Raw genomic sequence first — 7,534 nt, 5'->3', positions numbered from 1 at the left:
GAAAAAAGAACAAACCTGGAGGCACAACCCTTCCAGACTTCAGACTATACTGCAAAGCTACGGTAATCAAAACACTGTGGTATCGGCATAAAAAACATACACACAGATCAACAGAACAGAATAGAGAGCCCAGAAATAAACCAATGTACTTAGGGTCAATTAATCTGCAACAAAGGGGGCAAGAATATACAATGGAGAAAAGACAGTCTCTTCAACAAACGGTGTTGGGAAAGCTGGACAGCTACATGTAAAACAATGATATTAGAATATTCCTTCACACCATATACAAAATAAATTCAAAATGGTTTAAAGACCTAAATGTAAGGCACGACACCACAAAACTCCTAGAAGAGAGCATAGGCAAAACATTCTTTAACATAAATCATAGAAAAGATGGATTTTTTTTTTTTTGTGGTATGTGGGCCTCTCACTGTTGTGGCCTCTACCATTGCGGAGCACAGGCTCTGGACGCGCAGACTCAGCGGCCATGGCTCTTGGGCCCAGCAGCTTCGTGGCATGTGGGATCTTCCCGGGCCGGGGCACGAACCCGTGTCCCCTGCATCGGCAGGCGGACTCTCAACCACTGCGCCACCAGGGAAGCCCAAGACTGATTTTCTTAAATCAGTCTCCTAAAGCAAAAGAAATAAAAGCAAAAATAAACAAACAGGACCTAATCAAACGTACATACCAGATGGCAAAACCACACCAGCAGCTACAGAGGACAACCTGGCATCTGAGCTGCCATACTCTCTTTCATCTGCTTCAGAACAGCGTGTTTGCAGGTAAGACAGAGGAAGTCAAGTTCTCCGACCTGGAGCAAGACTTCCTGGACTCAAAGCCAGTTCTGCTGTCCTGGGGATTCATCCTTCCTGCACCCGCTTCCGAGTGGCTAAGTGGGGATAGCAACACCCCTGCTCAGGGCTGCTGGGACAAGTAAGTGGGCCCCAACAAGCATCCTCATCGAATGCTAGTTTCCTTCTTTCCCTCCCCCCGTACCCTCCCCCTCTCTGGGAAGAAAGCTCCTCAATGGATTGAAATCTCTTCTTATCTGTGTGGGTGTCTCTCTGACCCACAGCCCACCCCCTGCAGACATTACACAGGTGGGGAAGGAGCCAGAGGCCCAAGAGCATCACTGTGGGTCCACAGGGCATTCTGCACTTCAGACCCACACTGGGGGTCCACCGTGGCCAGCTGGCTGGGGGAAGGCCAACGGGCAGCTCTAAAATAAAGGATGGAGTAGACATGAGTGAGGAAAGAGGAATAATAATGGAGCTGTGGAAGACAATTTGGCCTTTTTTCACACTTTGGTAGCGTAAATCCACACTGCCCCTTTGATCACAAGAGAGCCCCAGGAGCAGAGAATCCATTCCAACAGCAGGTGGCAGCCCCTCTCCTCGGTGGCTGTGAAACCAATGCAGTGGCTCACCATCAGCCCCGGGGAAGAGAAGGGACAGGATGGGAGAGATCAGAGTTCACACGCATGGCAAAAGTGGGTATTATTTTGTGAAACTTTGGATGTATGGTCCTGGCCTGGGATGTAAACTTTATTTCTCACCATGGATGCAGTGAAATGCTTTGAAGTCACAGGAAGGGGGGTATTGACACCTGTCTTCACAGGACCTGGGCAAGAGCCAGCCAAGGGCACACATGGAGTCCAGGGGAACACGCAGAGTCGTCCTTCACCGGCTATCAACACGTCCTCCAAGCTGCACCTAGCCCAGGGGGCTCGGCCGGCTCTCCAGCCCACCGTCCATCAGGCCTTGCCATTCTGGTGGGTGATAAGCGGAGGGTGGGCTGTTTCTGTGGCTCTCCGCAGCCAAAGCTCCCAGGTCTGCACCTCCCCAGGCGCCTCCACAGCTCTGGAGACCTTGTCCCAGTTTGGGGAAATGTTCGCGACTGTTCAGGAGAATTAAGAGAGAGTGAGCGAGCCTATGGGCTTGGCATGCTACAAGATGTCTGGAAGGATGGAGGCCCAAGAAACTCTTAGCTTTAGTGGTCCGCCTCTGCAGAAGGGCTGGGGGCTGAGACCTCAGCCATACTGGGCTCAGTCACAGGTCATCCATGGTCTATGCTGGGAGCGCTGGTGGGGGCCCGTCTTTGGGTAGCAATTTGACAATAATTACCAAATATAAATACACATAATTCCATTTTAAGAAAGTCATCTCACAGGACACCCTCCGTTGGTGGTTGATGAAATGAACAACAGAGTATCCTGGAGCATCGTTTGCAACAGCAAAGCAGGACAGACTCCACAGAGGGAGATGGAGTGAGCGCCTTACAGCATCTCTGCCATGGGGCGCTGCCAGCTGGCTGGACTTAGCCCTACATGGGCTGAGAAGGGAGGATCTGCAGGGATATTTTAAGTGAAAAAAGTGAAATGCTGTACAGTGTGTATAATATGATCCTATTGGTATTTTTATAGGTATAACCCTGCGTGTATGCTTAGAGAATTTCTGGCTTGCCCAGAAAGACACATGCAGTTAATAAGAAGGGGTCTGGTGTCTGGAATGTGCTGCCCTGTTTGCATTTTTCACCGGGGAAAACAAGCATGTGAAACAGCAGTGTTAAGTGTACTGTCTGCTTTTGCTTGCTGTATAAGATAACATTTGTATAAACAAAAGAGTACTGAAGCTTAACAAGAGATGCAGTGAAACCAGGACTAAATCGATACTGTTTAAGCCCTGTTATATAAGGGGGAAGTTTGCCGGGCTCTGTACTGAGTAAGATTTCTGGTTGCACACTGAACAGTGAATAAATGGTTATTGATAATAGCAGCGAAAACATCCTCTGTTCGCTCCTGCGACTCGGTTCATTTCACAGGGGGATGAGACACATCCAAGGACTAGTAAAAGGGTCAGACAACAGTTTATAGAAAAGACCCATCCTGTGTTTTCCTTTATGCCTTAATTCCATGACTCAACCTCACCCTGGGCCCCAGCTGCTTCTTTTGATTAAATCAGTGGGCAACTGTGTTAACATCCCTTTGGGACACTGATGCTCCAGCCTGCGCATGCTGGAGAATTAATAAACACCATGCAAAAATAGGCTGCCTTAAAATGTGTGCATTGTCCCCTAACACACGGCCAGGGACAGATCAGGCTCCCCGCAGGGTGGATGGAGCAGTGGGGGTGGGTGGCACCAGGAGAGTGTGAAAGTGGGATAGGCAGGAAGAGGACCCATCTCCTCTTCATCCTGAGCACATCTCAGACTCTGTCCCTTTGTGGGAGGGCGACCAGAGGACACAGGACAGAGCTCAGGGCATTTTCAAAAGGAAAAGTGGGAGGAAGGGGCTGGAGGAAGAAATAGAAAGAGGAGAGGCAGGAGGGCTGAGGACTCTGGAACTGTCTGTGCACCCATCACTCCCGCAGCCTTGAGAAGGGAAAAGGCAGGAGGGCTTGGAAAGGAGGGAGAGATGGTCACAGATGAAGCAGAAAAGAAGAGAAGCTGAGAATAAACTGGGCGTGATGCTCTAAAGAGGTTGATGCTGCTATTGCAACCAGCACAGGAAGACAAGGACTGATGTGCTCCTGGCTCCCCAGTCCTCTGGCTCCCCTTACCCGGCTCCCCACATGCTGCAGGACGCATTTTAGAACCACTGTGCTTCACAGGTTCTTGCAGCTCCAGACTCAGGAATCACCCCACCTCAGAGGACCAGGGTGGACAGCCTTCCTGCCTTTCTAGCCATCTCATGCCTCTTGGCTGCAGCAGCATCTGGACCACTGGTTTGGCACTACACAGGCAGGTCGAAGGCGAAACCAGCAGCAGGAGGCCGTGGCATGGGCCTGGGGCAAGGCATGTGCCAGGCCGCTCACCTGCAGCTCCGGGACGCAAGGAGAGATGAGCCATGGACTCCAACTCTGCTCTTGAAAATTTCTCATCGATATTGTCCCCCAAGTGCCCAGAGTGACCCCGTGGAAGTTCGAGCCCTGATCCTTCTTGTTCCGAACTCTGTCTAGACAGTGGGATGTAATGCTGCTTGATACCTTTACCTTGGGGATCTTAATGTGAAAGTCCCCACGTGCTCGCCAAATGAACTCAGCTTAAAAACACTCACAGCGCTGTGTCTGGGATCCAAATTTACTTACATGAAACTTAAAGTTGTAGCCTTAAGTTACCCCTACAAAGTAAGTTTCTGCAGGAAAGGATCAACATTAGCACCCAGTATATGGGGATCCAGGTCGCCCTTTGCTCTGGAAGTGTCAGAGCAGGTCCTGTAGGTTATCTGACTCCCAGTTCCAGTTACCTCCCTTCTTGCCTGCCTCTGCTCTAAAGGCTGTGTAAGCTAAGATGCAGATCACCTGCCACCTTTGCTGTTAGGGACAGCCATGAGACACTATTCCAGCCGGTGAGGTGTGGGCAGAAGTCCCTGAGGGATACAGCCCTTCTAGAATAAAATGGCAAAGCTGCCACAGGAGAAATCCTTTGGCCCATCACATTTTGCCCTTCCTCTTCTATGTTTACTCTGCCTGGAATGCAGGCATGATACCCGGAGTTTCAGCAGCCATCTTGTGATGTGAAGACAAAGCCATGTGCTAAAAATGGCAGAGGAAAGAGGCAGATCAGTGTGGGTCCTGGTTGATGCTTGTGAACAGCTAGCTACAGCTATTCTGGGCAGAAAACTTGGAATTGCTTGTCACAGGAGAAAAAAATAACACCTATCTTTTTTAACTCACTGTTATTTGAGACATCCCTAATTTGCAGCCAACCTACATGAAACAGTAGATAAAGGCCAATAAAGACTGTAATAAAATAAAGTTATAATAAGATGAATGTAATAAAACTACATACATATGCATGATTAGTTTTGATGTATATTTAAATTATCAAGTGAGATAGGTATGTACAATTGTTTTTAAATTTTAAAGCAGTGTTGATATTATCATGTTGTATAAGATTTCTCACCCCTAATAGCCTTTGACATGTCAAAGATAGTGGGGAAAAAATCAATGCTTCTGGATCATTGTGAAAAATCCCAGCCCAGTTGGGACTACCATTCCACAACAAAAATGAAAAAGTGGAAGAGTTTCCCTGCAAGAGATTCTAACAATCTTGCTTGTCTCGCACACGAATCCCTTAATCGTTGGGCAGCAAAAGGTCTTGCAGAATGTAACTCGGTTACAGAAGCCCAAGGAGCCGATCGCGCAGGAGAAGACAGAAAACTGATAACGTCCAGAGCAGAACAGGGGCCAGGATGCTAGAGAAAACAAAGAGGCGTGTGCAGAAAGCCTGAGCACCCTCAGAGCCCCAGCCGTGAGCAAGGGCAGACCCACCAATCTGCGGCTTTACCTATTTCTGATTCTGAACCAGACGATGCTATAAATAAGGCCAGGAATAAAGATTCCACCAACTCATCCCTTGTCTTCTCAGCTTGTGCTTGCTCTGCTGCCGAGCAAGGCTGTCCCCACTTCTGCCTCATTAACCTAATGTATCCACCATCAAAAAGGACGGGAAGACTGCTCTTGTGAGCCCCACAGTCTGCGCCCACTTCAAGGCCAGTCCAGTCTGTCTCCCTCTTGTCTTGGATTTTGTGTCTTGGCAGGAACAGTTTAAAAGAGAGTAACAAATGACCAGGGCACGGGCTGCTTGAAGCCTGTCTAAGCAGGGAGATGTCTTAATATCACCAGCCTTCTCATCATCACCACCCTCCCACCCCAACCAGCGCTAAGCATCCTGCTTAGGCCGAGTGTTTGGTGGCAAAAAAATTTGACATTTGCTCTGGGAGCCAAGACGAGCAATCAGACTCAGCAAAATTAAGAGAGAAATAATAAAAGTGAGTGACCCTTTACTGACTGATCACCACTGATATGACTGAGTGCCTGAAAAGCCCTGAGCACTGTCAAGGGGAACCACGTCTTAGTCTGTTCCCGGCAGCCGTGACCAGGCACCGCAGAAGGAGCAGCTTAAACAACAGACTTTATTCCTCACGGCTCTGGAGGCTGGACGGCCAAGATCAGGGTGCCTGCTACATAAGTGACAACATTACACACTAATGGAACACTAAGCTCGTTCTGGTGGAAACTCTCTTTCTGGCTTGCAGATGGCCGCCTTCTCCCTGTGTTGTGATGACCTGAACAGCTCACAGAGCAGAGTGTTCCCCTCAGTTACCCATCGGGAAGGACCCGATCGGCAGGTGTAGACACAGGCGTAAAGCACGGGGTCTTGTGTGAAATAAACACTGCAGCTAGGGGCGGCCCTTGAATCCCAACCAGCCTCCTCCTGCAAGGCCAACTTGTCTCAAAATTAAATGGACGTGTGCATGGACTTTCTTGGTGTTCACAGCACACTTACCCAAAAAAACAATTCTTTTAAAATGGTTGATTTTTTAAAGTGTTCCTGTGGATCATTAGCCAGAGCTTATGTGTGATGAGCTATAGGGAGAACCCGCACTCACAGCTCAGGAGCCGCTAACCCCAGTGTAAGAAGCCCCCTGTCGGATGAGGAAGTGCAGATTTGATCCCTTCAGGGGTCACCTGTCACCCTTCCTCTCTTGGGGCACTATGTGAGCATCTTCCAGTGCCGACGCAGCCACAGAGACCGTGGATGCCCTTCAAGAACCTCTCCCCCAGACCCCACACCCCTGCAGCTCCCACACCTTTGTCATGTACACAAGGCACTCCCAGCTGTGTGTGCCTGCGTGTGTGTCAAGGCCATCTGCAAGGCATCCTACTTTCTCGGGTTTGTAACTTCCACTGTCACCCACAATATTTCTTCCTTATTGCCAAGCCAAAAGGCTTGGCTACTTTTTCCTTTTTTATAAAATTTAACTTTTTCCTTTCAAAAAGCAGAAAAGGATCTTATGACAAGGAAGAAGACAAATGTTGCTTCTGTCTCTACGTGGACGCACATGATTTTAGTGTTTTTGCCAGCCCTGGATCTTCGACTCTCAATTCATGACCGGCCTCCACTGGGAAGAAGGAACCAGACATTTACAGGGGGTGGCAGCTGGGCCCTGGGCAGATCGGGAAGAATGGACATGGCAGCCCCTAAGTCAGCAAGGCCAGGGCCTCGATGGCCAGAACTGCCTAATAGGGCAGAGTAGTGGGTGCAAAACGGTGGATTCCAAAGATCTGTTTTTCAGACTCTGCAAATTCGACGTTATTTGGAAAAAGAGTCCTTGCAGATGTAGTTAAGAATCATGGGGGCTTCCCTGGTGGCGCAGTGGTTGAGAGTCCGCCTGCCGACGCAGGGAACATGGGTTTGTGGCCCGGTCCGGGAAGATCCCACATGCCGCGGCACGGCTGGGCCCATGCGCCATGGCCGCTGAGCCTGCGCGTCCGGAGCGTGTGCTCCGCAACGGGAGAGGCCACAACAGTGAGAGGCTCCCCCCCCGGAAAAAAAAAAAAAAAAAAGAATCATGAGACGAGACCATCCTGGATTTTCCAGGCGGCCTTAAGTCCAATGATAAATGTCATTATAAGAGACACAGAGAAGACAGCCACGCGAAGACTGAGGCAGAGACCAGGGTGAAGCTGCCATCAGCCCAGGCACAGCTGGAGCATCCAGAAGCTGGAAGAGGCAGGAAGGATCCTCCCCC

This window comes from Lipotes vexillifer, unplaced genomic scaffold (assembly GCF_000442215.2).
Source record: "Lipotes vexillifer unplaced genomic scaffold, Lipotes_vexillifer_v1.1 scaffold1463, whole genome shotgun sequence".
NCBI classification, from domain to species: domain Eukaryota; kingdom Metazoa; phylum Chordata; class Mammalia; order Artiodactyla; family Lipotidae; genus Lipotes; species Lipotes vexillifer.
Note: the sequence above shows the minus strand (reverse complement) of the source record.